Raw genomic sequence first — 16,272 nt, forward strand, 5'->3', positions numbered from 1 at the left:
GGGCTATTTTGGTCAATTTCTTTCTTGAATGCTATTTTTGTGACAAAAACTTTAAAAAATGCTATTTAAGAGAATTGTCCTAAATAATATTATGAATAAAAGTCAAAATTTACGACAAATGTGCTTTCAAATATATCTAAAAATAAAAATATAACTTGAAACATCTTATTTATAAAGAATCGTTAGGATATTTTACATTCTTTGAACATTCAAAATTTTGAGTCATACTAAATTATTTTAAACAAAATGAAGACTTTTTTATTATCAAATCTAACCGATTACAAATTTATCTTACAACATTTTTTAAAAAGATGACTAAGATTATTATTAAAAAATACATTCAAATACATAAGTTTCCAATTTATAATAATAAAACCTATCTCTCTATTGCTCCACCTGCTGGTTGGTTCTACAACGATGTTGAGTGTTATATCGTTTTCTCACTTACCCATCAAATCCTTTGGAAATATTTCATGGTACAATTCATTTTTCTTGATTTTTGAGTTTAGCATCTATATATGATTCTTGATAATCCTACCCTTAACCCATGAGCATCACTTCGATGACTTTGGCATTAAAGACGGTGATCATGTTTGTAGTCGCCTCCTATTGTAATGCGTCATTGAGTATGTTATTGTTTTATCTTTTGAATTGTCATGTGGTAGAATAGAGCTTGTCTAGCTAATTTCTCTAATCAGGCTTATGTAGATTGTTATAGACTTATAGTCAATATTATTTTCGATTACATTCCCCCTTAATTTCTAGTAATGCTTTAATGGGTTTTGAGCTTTTATGTACAAACATCTTCCATCTTAGTTCAAAGATGCAACATATGCTATTATGCACATGAACCATTATGAAACATATATGACCAGACCTGGCTTGACACAAACCTAATCTCTGCTTCACTCAACACACAAGTCATTCAGCATCCATTAACTTGTACTTTCGATTTTATTTTAGATTTCGTGCAGCTTACAAAACCTACTTTTGAATTTCACCAAACAGATTTGGTAAATTTCGTGTATCTTACTCTAGATCCTTTGTATAAATATTCAAAACATATCAAAACTATTGATGTTATATTTCAAACAACATATTTTATTATATTATTTCATCTTAAACACTTTTTCAATAACAACATCCTTGGATGTCAGTACATCGGCCAAATTCGTAATTATATTTATTGCAATATCTAACACAACCAAAGAGAATGTCATCCTTACACAGCCAAATTCCTCCAAAGCACACGTCTTCTATTCCAAATCTTGTTTATCAATAAAAGAAATCATTAATACAATATCCACATGACAAAAACATATTTGCAACTAAAAATAAGTTATTACCCGGAGAATCTAAAGTTGTTGAAGGAGTTTCAGCAGTTATTGTACGACAGTTGTTAAAAGATATGAATAGAAAGAGAGTTAAAACAAATGAGACCAAATTTTTACGGTTATAACCATTTTGATGATGTTCTTCTTAATCGTTTTGTTGAGTATATTACTTAGAGTCTTAGACTGATTACATATATACTAATACAAAAATTCAAAATAGCTGTCATGGTCAAAGATAAAGAAGGAATGTAATGTGCATTACTTTTTTATAAGATTTAGTCGAAACGTTCAAAAAAAGAAAAAAAGATTTAGTCAAAACAAAAATAAATAGATTAATTTCTTACCTAGTAACATTTGAACATTGGTAGGAATACATATTCTTTCCATATGTAGTTAACTATGCAACTTTTTTTTTGCTTAATAACATTTGAACATTGTTAGAAATACATCATGCGATATATTAGAAAAAGTCATTAAGTGATTTTTTACCGTGTATGTGAGTTGTTAGATTAAATTTATAATTTAATCGATCGAAGATTTTTATTTTATATTTATTCAATTTGATTTAAAATAGAAAATAATCATATGCCAAATTATATCAATTGCTGAACAATCTAAATAATGTTATGAATAAAAATAATATTGGAAATTTATCACACATGTGTTGTCAAATATTCCAATAATAAAAATATAACATGAAACATCTGATTTATAAAGAAGCGAAAGAATAGTTTACGTCCTTTGAACATTCAAAATTTTCAGTCATATTAAATTATTATAAACAGAATGAAGACTTTTTTTTATTATCAAGTCTAATCGAATACAAATTTATCTTACATCATTTTTTAAAAAGATGACTAAGATTATTGTCAATAAATACATTCAAATTTTGTATAACTGTAATTTGTTACATCAGTTGACGTTGCAAAATAAAAAATAAACTTCTAAACATTTTATTTAAAACAAATTTTTATTGAGAGTGATAACTGAATATTTTATCCCTTTTATTCAATACTACAAGCGCACAACATATCACAATAGTGTAGAAGCGATCAAATCCACAAAAATTAAGCTCACACAACAAGTTTGCGAGAAGAAAGTCAAGATAAGTCAAAAATATGGTTTTCAGGTTTTAGTGATAAAATTCTTCAACTATTTTTGATTCGTAATAAAAGACCCAACTAAATTTTTAATGTTTTAATCCCTCAACTAACAAACCGTTAAATTCTGTCATCCTTCGTCTATAATTCTATAATACAAGGTGACAAACGTTAAAAGTTTGTAAGTTGAGGGGTTGAAACATTAAAAAATTAATTGAGGGATTTTCTTTCGATTGGAAAATGGTTAAGGGTTTTAATCACTAAAACATATTTTTAAAGAAATTGATTTACAAAAAAAGAACAAAGAAGTTAATTTTCCTCTAATTATCAAATGTTTATTTGTTAACTAAGAACATTTTAGCTTAGACAAAATGACTATAATCTGACAATGAGACAGTAGTAGCATAAGTACATAAATAACCGGACTGTAAATACAATTTTAAAAGGTTCAGTTATCAGATAATACAGATTCAAAGTAAGGAAGTTTGATTCACAACTGTAGCGAGATTATACGAAAAGAAGATAGAGTGTATGGGAACTAGTTAAAGAATTTGGTTTTAGAGAATGACTTAGACCATTGAACATGCTCAAGGCATCCTTAAATAGGATTTCTCAAGATTTCTCACCAAGCTAGACACTTAATGACAGTTTTCATATTTGGCTTAGTAAAATATCACCGTCAAATGGCTAACTCATTCCCTAAAATATTTTTCTTAACTGTTTCCAGAAAACCCGATCTTTGTTTTGTATAATCCCGCAACGATTGCTAATCAAACATTTCTTACTTGGAACCAGCATTATCCGATAAACGAATTTTCTTTAATTGGCTTTACAATTACGTTCTTTCTGTACTTAGGTTACCATCATCCCACTGACATTTTACAATCATTTTGTCAAAGCCAAAGAGTTCTTAATTAACAAGAAACATTTGATACGTATAGAAAAATCAAATTTTCATTATTTGTTTAATAATTTATTTCAAATGTGTTATAGTGATTAAAACCCTCGACCATTTTTCAATCGAAAGAAAATCCTGCAATTAAGTTTTGAATGTTTTAATCCCTTAACTTATAAACAGTTAACGTCTGTTACCTGCCGTTACAAAATTATAGACAGAGGGTGATAGATGATAGGCGTTAACATTTTCTAAGTTGATGGGTTAAAACATTCAAAAATTAGTTGAAGATTTTTCTTATGATTCAAAAATAGTTGAGGGGTTTACCACTAAAAACATTTTTCCCCTAAAACTAAGCGGAACAAATAATATCATAACAAATAATATTTAATATAATATAAGTATATAGTTCAACGTTATTTTTTTTACATGTTATATTGTTTACATGGAGACCCATTGTCTAGAAGAGCACAACAAATAATATCTTCTAGTTTGGGAACATGTAAATCTTATGCATCTATGTCAATCTTACCTATCAACCAAGCCGCTTAACAAAAATGAAATAATAACATTAGAATCAAACAAGATAAACAAAATGCACTAAAATGACACAATGAAAAACTAGATTTTTCTATCGTTATATTTTTTGCTTCTTCTTTTTGTTTTTTAGCTGGAGAAGGCTGTTGAATCGACAAAGAAGCTTGATGAGGATGTTGAAGAGATTGAGATTGTGTTTGAAATAGAGGAGATGGTAATCTCTGTCTGTCTCTTTCTTATGGATATTCATGTTTGTTATGGTTTTTAAGGTTTTAGTTCTTTTCTGTTTCTAATATTTGAATTGGTACCTCTAATCAGAACCAACAACTTCATAGGACGTTGAATAAAAGAAAATATTAGTTGAATACATGTTCTTATACACATGCTAATTAGAAATATAATTTATGCATATGAATACCTTCTTAGGCAGCTATAGTCGCACTCAAATGATCTACAGATGTTTTACGAGTAAATTCAAAATATTTTAGCTTTAACTGTACAGGTAATTAGGAAGTAGTGGTTTATTTGTAACTGGAAAGGCCCATGGAGAAAATTAGGTATTGGGCCCTTTATGTAAATAACGTTTGCATATAACATGGTCTAAATTTTATAATTGGAAGTTTGAGTCGAAATCAAGCCGTTGTCTCTTAAATCAAACAAAACATGAGGACCCTTGTGCAATTATGAAGAAATTCTAGTCTGTACAATTAAAATGCTTGGGCCAAATCTACGGGGACCAGTCTGAACCGTTTATGAGTTCGGGCTAAATCTCGAACCTTTCCAATGGTAGGTTTCTTCGATATTTTTATAACAGGTCTTCCGACTTTCAGATTGTTTCACTTCTGCTCCAAACTCTTAAAATTTACAAAATGGTCCATTTCTAAGATACAATCCATTTCGTATATGAACTTTTACTATAAGGTTTTATTCTTAGCTAACTTTATCTATTCATTCGAGCATACGAGGCCATAAACTAGAAGAAGAAAAAAACACAATGAAAAAAGCAAGAGGGTATTTCTCCTTGTTGAACAAGAAGGTGTAAGATTTATGGAAAGCTATCACATTATACCTTGAAGAACTCATTAAGGGCCGAGACAAAGTTTCCATGAACTGCGTACACAAAAAGACAATAAGATGAAGCAAAGCTTAGAACACAGTGGCTTGGAAATCACATTAAAGATTCCAATCAGCCATCAAACGAAGACAAAACTTAATCGAGCTGATAAGCAGAGTCGCCACTATGGCACTCTTCAACACAATCACATGAAAATATTCAAAGATATCTATATAAGATATAGTTACTCGTATAATCAATAGTATGGTTATGCAGGTTCGAATCACAAGCAGCCATGTGGGACGCTGACTCCTTATCCATCCTGAAGAGAGATTGGTAAATTGTATTTACCATGCACATGTGAGATTCTCTCTTTTAGAACAGTTATGATGGAATCTGTTATTATTAGTGGCGCAAAGATGTATATATGTAGTGAATTAATGTACTTCAGACAAGATCACGCGACTCAGGGACAATGTCCTAAATTTCTCGCTCTTTTAAAAAAAAATATTTAGGGATTTCTTTCTCAGCTTGTCTCGGACAAAACCTCCTTGTCCGCGACTTCTTTCACCAGCATACTAGGATCCTTAGGAAAGATTCTCTACAGAATCACCTATAACTTATGTGCATGGTTCTATGTCAAGCTATTATTTTTATTTTATTTCTGTGTCCTATCGTCCAATATTCACACTGCTTTCTCTTATAACTTTTTGAGAGTATGCATCAAAGCCTTTTCTTTGGAGAAGAAAGTAAAGTTATAGGAAGATGTTGCACTGAGATTCTTAAACATATGAGAAGAGAATTTTGAAACAAAATAATAGTTCATGATTAGAAGTAACGGTTTTGGGAAGAAGCTAAAGTTAAGCTCAGTAGCTATTTGAATAAAATTTGCGGTGGTCTCCTAAAAGGTGGCGAGTTCCAATTGATTCAGCTTCCGATAACTTTTTCCTTAAATGTGATAATATTGTTTGTTAAGTACAATGGGGGTGTTGAATAAAAAATTCAACAGTTGAATCGCTACAATGAGGGTGTTGAAAAATGAAATTTGATGATGTAGATTAATTGGTGTTGAAAAGATTCAACATGTTGAATAAGAAGAAAGTGGGAACCACCGACGATACATATCACTTTCTAAATATTTTTGATATTTTGATATTCTCTTAGTTATTTAAAACTAATTAATCTCATTATAAATTACATAATTTATTTTTATTTCTTATACTAAAATTTATCATTTTAGATTATCTATAAATAGAGACTAGGTTTATTTAATTTATATATAGAAAAAAATAATTATTAATTAATAAAATAGAGTGTTGAATTTTATTCAACAAGACCATTGTAGTGGATAAAAGTTGAATGTATGTTGAATGATAATGTGGAAGAAAGACAAGATGACATGGAGTGTTAAAAGATGAAATGGATGATGTTGAATCTTGAAACCATTGTACATAGTCTAATTGTCACGTTTGGTAGCTAGTTCAACGATTTTCATTTTCTCAGTTTGCTTCGGTCTTATGCGGAGACTGAGTGGGCAGTGTGTGTTCATGCAACATTATGATTTTTATGATTTGATTTTTCCTTTTAAAGTCTATATGTTTTTTATGTGTCCATGCAACAAATATATTTATCTGATTTTTGTGATTTGAAATATCAACTAAGATTCTTAACCTAGTGTGAACAAAAATAGGATATGTGGCTTAGTACAACATTCTCAAAGATTTTTTTTGAAGTGTATCGATTTCTTAGTTTTTTGTAACTCATCTGGAAATCTTATTCATCATGTAACATGTTGAGAGTATGTCAACGAAGCCTTTTTCTTTGAAGTAGAAAATAAAGTTAATGGAAGATGTTGCATCTAGATTTTAATTAAAGCTTTTGAGAAGAGGATTTGTGAGACATATTAGTAGTTTATCAGTAAAGTTATGATGATGACTCATTTGTTTTAGGGGCTGTTCGTTTCACCATCTCTCATCTCCATCCAGATGATCTATTTGTATGATCTATTCAGATGATCCATTCAAAATTTTAAGATTCTTTGTTTGTCCATCCAAATAGCTCATCTAGATGAATCATCTAAGTGGATCTTATGTTTTTTTTTCATTCCCATCCAAATGAGTTTAGTAAACAAATTACTAAAACACCATTGTTTTGATTTAATCATATGTTTGATATTAATTTTAACTATATTACCTTTAATTATTTAGTCTAATATATTTAACATTAGAATTATTTTAAAATTACCATTTTGACATTTGTTTATTTAGATTTGTATTAAAATTTTACTACAGTAATAACTTCTAATAAAAAAAGGTAGATAAACATGTAACTTCGGTTTTAGCAAAAAAAATGAGATGTTTCGGTTTTGACGGAAAAAAACAAAAAAAAAATCGTTTTAGCGGGAAAATACAATTTTCAGTTTTGGCAAGAAAACAAGATTTTTTCGGGTTTGGCGGGAAAACACATTTTTGTGGTTGTAATGGAAAACACGTTTTTGCAGTTTTTACGGGAAAACGCACTTTTGCAGTTTTGGCGGAAAAACATGTTTTTGAGGTTTTGGCGGGAAAACATGTTTTTGTGGTTTTGGAGGAAAAACACATTTTTGTGATTTTGGCGAGAAAATGCTTTTTTGGAGGTTTTAGCAGGAAAACGCGTTTTCAGGTTTGGTGGGAAAATGTGTTTCTGTGGTTTTGGCGGGAAACGCATTTTTTGTGGTTTTTGCGGTTTGGCGGGTTGCAGTTTTGGCAAGAAAACATGTTTTTTCGGTTTTGGCTGGAAAACGTTTTTTGTGGTTTTAGCGGACAAAATACATTTTTGTGGTTTTAGCAGGAAAACGCGTTTTGGCTGTTTTGGCGGGAAACACGTTTTTGCGGTTTTGACATAAAAACGCATTTTACGATTTTTGCGGGAAACCACGTTTTTGTGGTTTTGGTGGAAAAGTATGTTCTTGCGATTTTGGCGGAAAAATGTGTTTTTTTTTTATTTTGACGGGAAAGTGTATTTTAAGTTTTGAGCAAAAATTACATTTTTTTAGTTTTGTTATTTTTCGTGTGTGACAAAATGATATTATATTTAGATTTGTAATTTATAAATTACATCAGGGGTATAATAGACATTATACCATTTTGACAAAACCATCTCCATCCGGATCGTTCAATTTGGATCAGCCAACTGATTTTCAAAATTAAGCCTAAAGTTCCAAAAGTCATCCGATGATCTATCTGAATGAGTTCCATTTTTATTGCCTAAACCGAAAAATTTTTCATCTCCATCCAGATAGTTCATCCAAATTGACAAACGAACAGGCCCCATGTGCGGTTTTATGCGTTTCTAGGTTATTTTTATTTTTATCTTTTCGCAATCGGTGACTATTCCAATGATCTCACACTGTAAGTTTGTAAGCATGAATGCAACGCATATATGTTTACAACTGGTGAGGAATGTAGGTTGTTGGATATGGGGACACGTTCACCCAAAATCGTTTTGATATTCCAAAATTTAGCATAAAAAACTAATTATTTAATATATTAAAACATGACTACATTTTGTACGTAGCCATGAGTTTTACTCGATAATTACCATCTTATATCATTATCTTAATAATAACTATATATTTTAAATTTTTATTAATTATCATATTTACCTTATTTTCAATATTCATATTCAGATATAATAAATAACTCCCGTAAAACATAATTTTCAATATTTATATTCAGATGTAATACTTGTTTCTTACTAAACCAAACGTTTGGTTTCAAACATCTTAATTGACTAAACGAAAAAAGAATATATCTACCAAGCTCATATAAAAAAAAAGACTTTCAAAAATAAACTATAGAGTATTTTAAATATTATGGTATTTTTAAGTGTAATATACTATTTCAAACCATACTTTTAAATATGCTGAAGATCAAACCAGAAAATCAACCATGGTACAACAACATATAAACACAGTTGTTTCTTCCTCTCGGGTCAATCCTTTGTCATTCTTCACTCTATATGCTGAAGATCAAACAATACCAAAACAAACCATATATATATATATTGATATGCTTTCCTAACATATAGTTTTCATATGTACTAATGTGTAGATTATAATTAATTTACATAAATTTAGGATATGTATCTTTTATTATTATCCGTAATCTTGCCTCAAATATATGTTATGTTCAAGCATATTCTTTTTTAAATCCCTAAATCTTCTCAACCAAGTATTCATAAAGATCATTGCAAATGCATAGAGTGAATGGATGGACAGACAGATGGCTCTCAAAAGGAGGAAAGGAAGTGTTGATTAAATCCATTCTGCTAGCTCTTCCGACATATGTAATGTCTACTTTCCTGCTCCCTTTGGAGATATGTGAAAACCTTGCAAGTGCCATTGCTAAATTCTGGTGGAGTTCAAATCCACCAAAAAGAGGACTACACTGAGCGAAATGGGAGAAAGTCTGTTTACCAAGGGAAGAGGGTGGGATTGGGTTTCGCATGATTCATGAGTTCAATTTGGCATTATTGGCAAAACAACTATGGAGACTAGTTCAATTCCCAGACTCTTTGGTCGCTCGGGTTTTAAGGGGAAGATACTACAGGATGAGTTCGCCACTTAGAGTAATCTCTGCTAGTAGCCCATCGTACGTGTGGTCTAGTATTAGTGCTGCGCGAAAGCTGCTTCTGAAGGGAATCAGACAGAAGATACATTCAGGCTATGATGTAAAGGTGTGGGAGGATCCATGGATTCCAACGACCCCTGCGAGACCAGCTCTTCCTTTGGCGCCGGTAATGCATCCTAATATGCGAGTTAGTGATTTCATTGACCCGGAAACGAAAGAGTGGGATGTTGGACTTTTGGAGATGTATGTCAACCCGGAGGATATACCGCTGATAAGGTGTTTGACCACAAGTTCGACACATCGTCGGGATACATTCTGTTGGAATTATACAAGGAATGACCAATATACGGTTAAATCTGGATATTAGATCGCCCAGAATGAGCTAAAGATAGAGGGGGAGAAGGAAGCCCTAGAACCGAGTATCACAGAACTTCAAGCCTTTGCTTGGAAGGTAAAAGCACCTACGAAGATATGTCATCTTATATGGCAGCTGCTATCTGGCCATGTGGCAGTAACAAGGAATCTAGCGAGACGCAATATGAGATGTGACAACTACTGCCCACGATGTGGAGAGCTAGAAGAATCTGTAGCCATGCTATTTTTGAGTGTCCACCGGCTCTACAGGTCTGGACCTTAGCATCCACTCAGTCAAGTCCTGGCCTATTTCCTGTATCAAGCATTTACGCAAATATGGATTACCTATTCTGGAGAAAAAACAACATTATCGAGCCGGAAGAGGGCAAGGATCCTTATCCCTGGATAATTTGGTACATTTGAAAGACTAGGAATGACAAACTTTTCAGGGGAATAGATAGAGATCCTTTGGAGACAGTCCGACATGCAGAGAGTGAATGTCAGGCATGGTTTAATGCGAATGAAGTGGTACAACCTATGGTACAAGAAATCATTTCAGCGGAGACCCAAGTCATAAGCTTGGGTAACATTTGCTTGCTAGATGGATCTTGGACAGCCTCCGCTCAGTATACTGGATGTGGATGGGCCTGGTTGGACAGTGGAGGAAACATTCAACTGTTGGGGACAAGAAATCTCAATCGACGAGAATCAGCTTTGCATTCGGAAGTAGAGGCTCTGCGATGGGCAATGGAGAATATGCTTCAACACTCAACGTGCCAGAACTTTAGGACAGACTGCAAGGAGCTGATAGCAATGATAAAGGATCCTCATGCATGGCCCAGCTTTGCGACAGAGTTGGAAAGGATAGAGACGCTGCTGATTTGCTTTCCGGATTTCAACATCATTCATGTTCCACGAGCGCGCAATCAGTTTTCAAATTTTTTAGCTAAGACTGCTAGATCCTTCCATAGAAAGTTACATTTTGTTGGTTGTTCTATTCCGGTCTGGTTACCCATACCACTCAAGTTTGAGTAATAGAATAGCCGTTTGACGTTCAAAAAAAAAAAAAAAGATCATTGCAAATATTCTCCACGCCCATTCTGTAAATACTATTGCTTTCATCCAAATTAATTATTAACTCTGCAATATCAAAAAGTGTGTATTTCGCAAAAGAGCACTATAGTTCCACTAGAAACTAACTAGTCCTAATTTTCATCGTTAGTTAACTTAACAAAATCTTCCTTAAAAAATATACAATCAATTTCTTTTATATATGAAAAATATTAATTATTGTTTCAAATGATAATATATCTTAAAAAAATCTTTCTTAAAGCTAACAATTAATTAATTTTACCTGTAATTAATTGTATAAATATAAATTAATACAAATGATATGATATAAAATCAATATAAAATTATTTTTACTGTGCCAAAAATATTAAAACATATCAATTTTTTTCCTTTCCAAAACTAAGTAGTCTATTTATATTATATATAATAACTAATTACTTATAGTATTATTACTAATAATTATATATATGCTAAAATACATTAACATACAAGTTAAAACGAATACCTGCATAGGTGTGCAGATAAAAAAAAACTAGTACTTTTTTTAATTTGGTGACTAAAACTGTTTTGTGCACCCACCATATCATTTCACGATCAACTCCAGATTTTCTTCATTTTAAGCTCATACCATTAATGCACCCCGTTTAAATATTATTTTGATTCGCTTCTGCTCACATCTTTGATTTAACATATGATTACTATCTGACAAGCAGTTGACAAAAAAAGGCACTATATATCTGACAAGCTTATTAATCGGCTTAGCCACCACATTGGCATAAGAATCCACGCAAATAAAGGAGAAGAAGAAGATGATGAAAAAGGCCTGTATAACAATCTAATGATCTATCTTATTAAAACAGAAACATTACAACTTCTTCTAGGTGGATTTTTAAGTTGGACATCACATTATTATTCATAGCCTAACCTTACATTTAAATATTTCCTTAATTGGTTCAATATCAACCATTGGTTCAATAAAGTCCATTTAACTCCATCATATAACTCTATTTAAATCCACCGTAAGATCTATCTTATTATACATTATACAACTATTATTTTATATCTATTATTTCGTCACATTATACATCTATTATTATACATATATTAAAAAAACATCTATTAAAAAACCCTCGCTTTAATGTCAAACGTTAACATACATTTACTCACATTGTCATACTTATATTATATCATAGTTACAATATATAAAAAACGCACTCTTCACACTGGTCCATATCACATTGCAAGATTAACAACATTGAGTAGTCATTATATTTTATAAAACTTCTTAAGTTACAAAACTCGTATGGCCGTATATCTAAAGCATTGTTTGTCATTATATTTTAAAAACTATAACAACATAGTTTATTTATGTTACTTAAATGATATGGTCATATATCCAAATCATTTGTCCATGGTATAATTTAAAGAAACAAGAAATTTAAATCTTCGGAAACAAGAAACAAGAAACAAGAAAGTTGCCAGTAGTTTCACCTAGATTTGTCCATGGTATAATTATTATTTTCAATAACAGAAACATCAGTTTAAATCTCCGGATTTGATATTAACCGTATATTCTTATGGGCAATTCTCGTAAATAGATCATTTTCAAGTTTTGGTCACAAAAATAGACCACAAAAAGGAAAATTACTAAAATGTTTCACTTAATAGGTAAAAGTACACTAATACCCTAGATATATAAAAAAAACAAAAAAAATAAAAAAAATATTTTTTTATAGTTTTAGATTATATGTTTTCAAATTCAAACTTTTTTATAATTCTTTTTTTGATTTTTTTTTCAAATTTTCTTTTTGTAATTCGAAAATACTTTTTGAAACTATTTTTTAAAAAATTTTATTTTCAAAATTTTAATATTTATTTTCTATTTTATAAAATTTTAAACCTCAAACCCAAATCTCCACCCCTTAACTCTAAACTCTAAAGTTTGGATTAGCTAACCCTAGGGATATAAGTGTATATTTACCTCTTTAATGAAATATTTTGGTCATTTTGATTCTTAGAATCTATATTTGTGATAGAAACTTTTTTTAGTGATATCCTAAGGTATTTCCCTATTCTTATTTCAATAACAGAAACATCAGTTTATACTTTAAAAAAACGTTTATAACAAAACCCATTCCCCAAGTTATGCATTATATGCCTAAAATCTCGGATACAATCAAATATGGAGTTTTAAATTTCTCTATCAAAAAATCGATTTGCCAGATTTGAAAATCATTAATATGGAAAACTCCCTTCTCCAAATTTATTCTACTATACCTAAAATCTCGGTTTCAATAAAATCTAGAGATTTTGTATTTATTATACCTAACTTAATAGGTTAGGGAATATATTTACGGAGATATGGACTTGTGCATTTACAATAAAATTTTGCTTTATGGATCATAATAGTTAGATTGACATTAAATATAAAACAAAAACAATTTTATGATTGCACTTAATTTTTTAAACAAACACATTTTGTTTCTTTATTTATTGGAATTCTTTCATACACATTGAAAATACTATTCTATTAATAAAAACAAATTAAAACTATAATTGTTTTTCGATTAGTACACTTTTATTTAAATTACTTAACCAAAAAAAATGTTATATCTATCAATTTATACATTTATATATCCGCATGGGGTTAATCTTTTTTTTTTTTTAAATATACACTTTTGTTTGTTTATCTATTTTATTATTACAATTATTTTATTAGAATTATAATGAAGACTCAGGGATGTTAGTCTATTTCGTTTTCGTTAATATTGGATTAGTATTTTCACCTTATGTCTATGTTTATAGTACATTGATATGTTAATCCAAATCGTATTTATTACTATTAGGTTAGTGTTTCACAGAACATCTATAATACACTGTTATTTCGATCCAAATCGTATTACTTTATATTATGTTAGTGTTTTTACTGCACGGTTATATCTCTAATATACCGATGAAAAACTAGTAATACAAAACACAGTTTAAATATTGTTTTTTAAACAAAAGAAAAAGGAATTGGACAAACTCGAAATGTATAAAAACAAAAATAAAACCCATGGTCTAGTTAACTTTAAACTTTGATTTTTAAAGTTTCATTAAAAACATAATACCTAAAAAAGTTTACCTCACGTTTGAGATTTAAATGTTAAAGAACGTGAAATATTATTAGTTGTGGTTCTGCTTAATTGTTGTAGATTGATCCCTCCATCCATTTTATATATATACTTACGCCGGCTAATCCTTCCATCATAACCATTAATAGATTGTATATCAAAGACAGCGTGTAAAGAAAGATCCATACTTAAGCGGATATTTTCTTTATAATTTACTAGTTATCGAGCTTTATAGAATTTATAGCTGCCAACTGTAATAGATTCTGAATTGAAACAATCACATAAAGCAATAATTTATTTTGGCGATTAATGATATTGATCAATACTCTATTATATATTTTTGGGACCAATTCTGAATCTAATAACATTTACATACATGGAAGAAATTTTTTCAAAAAGTCTATGCTGCAATATTGCACAACGGCAGCCCTGGTTCTTGCTAACACTGATACATTTTACTACAAATTACTATTCGTAATTTCGTATCAAACCTAAAACGCATATATATATCACCACATCAGTTGATGCTGAGAGATTTATTCGTCTACTTATGATTGGCCCATTATTATGGCAGCGAGACCACTCTTAAAATTAGGCTTAGGGAAGATTAGCGGAACAGACTTTAATATTAGTGTATGAAACGAACCATGGATCCCAGACACAGAGGTACGACCACCTAGAGCTTATGACTGAGTGACTTACATACATCCATACTCCTGAGTCATTCCTTTCAAGGATTGAGATATTTCTTTCTTACAAGATTTTTCTATCTTGAGGACATTCATTTTCTCCTTGATTTGAGACATAGTCATACATGGTCCATGGGCGACTACCCATGAAATCATACAAAATCTAAAGTTTACTCGGTTAAATTCATATATGATTTGCTTGGCTCAGAGGAAACTATACCCATCTACATCGGACTATTTGTTTTTTTTTCGGGTTTCTTCTTGAGTACCTTTGTTTGCCAAAACATAGATTTTCTGTTTTGGAAGAAAAAAGATGTGACCTATACATAACCACTAATTGACACTATCCCTTAGATCTTGTGGTACATTTCAAAGGTAAAAAATGATATATAAAAAAATTAAAGGAAAGGATGTCTCACCAGTAGACACCCTCAGAGTAGCCTCTCATGAAATGGAAGACTGGAGAAAATCTAACCCCTGGGAAGAAAACGAGGAAGATGACGCATCACAAGCTCATGCCATTGTTTCCCGTGGAATCCCAAATCTGACCTGTTAAAATTGACGCTTCATGGTCAATCATGGTTTGATCAGTGGAATAAGGTGAACCAATATTGATCAGATGGGAATTGATCGTTTTGGAATTTGGACTACAAGGTTGCCGTAAAAGTTTCTAGGTTCTTCATGCTGAGATGGAGGGACTATTATGAGCGATATTCTATTTACGATATTTACATATCACTACGGTCCAAATAAAAGAATTGCTCAGATTTAGTGGATATGATTATTAACACAATCTGTTGGACGGTCTTTTCTTTTGAGCTAGTCTCATTCCACCGGGACGAGTTTTTCATGTAGACTCTCTTACGAAGAAGGCGATAAGCAATGATGTCATGTTTTCCATGTAGACCAGACTGAGTTGAAATAAGTATTTTTTGGAACGAATTAATCTAGATTACCACTTTATCTAAACAATCAGATACTGACAAAAAAACTGTTGCCGGCTGTGAATTTTTTAATACCCATACAACAACATTAAACATCAACACGGTTTAGTGGTGAAATGTGGCGATAGCAAACTTTGGAAAAGCCTGGTTTCGAAAAGAAAAGAGAAACATCAATAATATAATTTAAAGAAGATATGTATATATAAATTATTATCCGGAAATTTAAATCGAGAAAACGAAAAAACTGATATTTGTTGAACATAAATATTCACACATGGATGACAATGAAATTGATAGATGTACAGTCAGTACAGCATATAGAATTTGCCGTTCTATAAAATATATATAATTTGTTCTCCAACATGGATAGTCTGGTAACGCGAGCATTCATATCTAAATAGTGGATATCCGTAATTCACGTTCAACAATCATTCTCCTTAACTCTCAACGCCCACCACCCCACGTCCACCATCTATATCTGATTCTGATTCTGATTCTGATTCAGTTGATTGATATTGTCAATACCCAAATATTTATGAAAAAATTTCGTGCCCTTAATATATACAGGTTG

Source organism: Brassica napus, chromosome A3 (genome assembly GCF_020379485.1).
Source record: "Brassica napus cultivar Da-Ae chromosome A3, Da-Ae, whole genome shotgun sequence".
Classification (NCBI taxonomy): Eukaryota; Viridiplantae; Streptophyta; class Magnoliopsida; order Brassicales; family Brassicaceae; genus Brassica; species Brassica napus.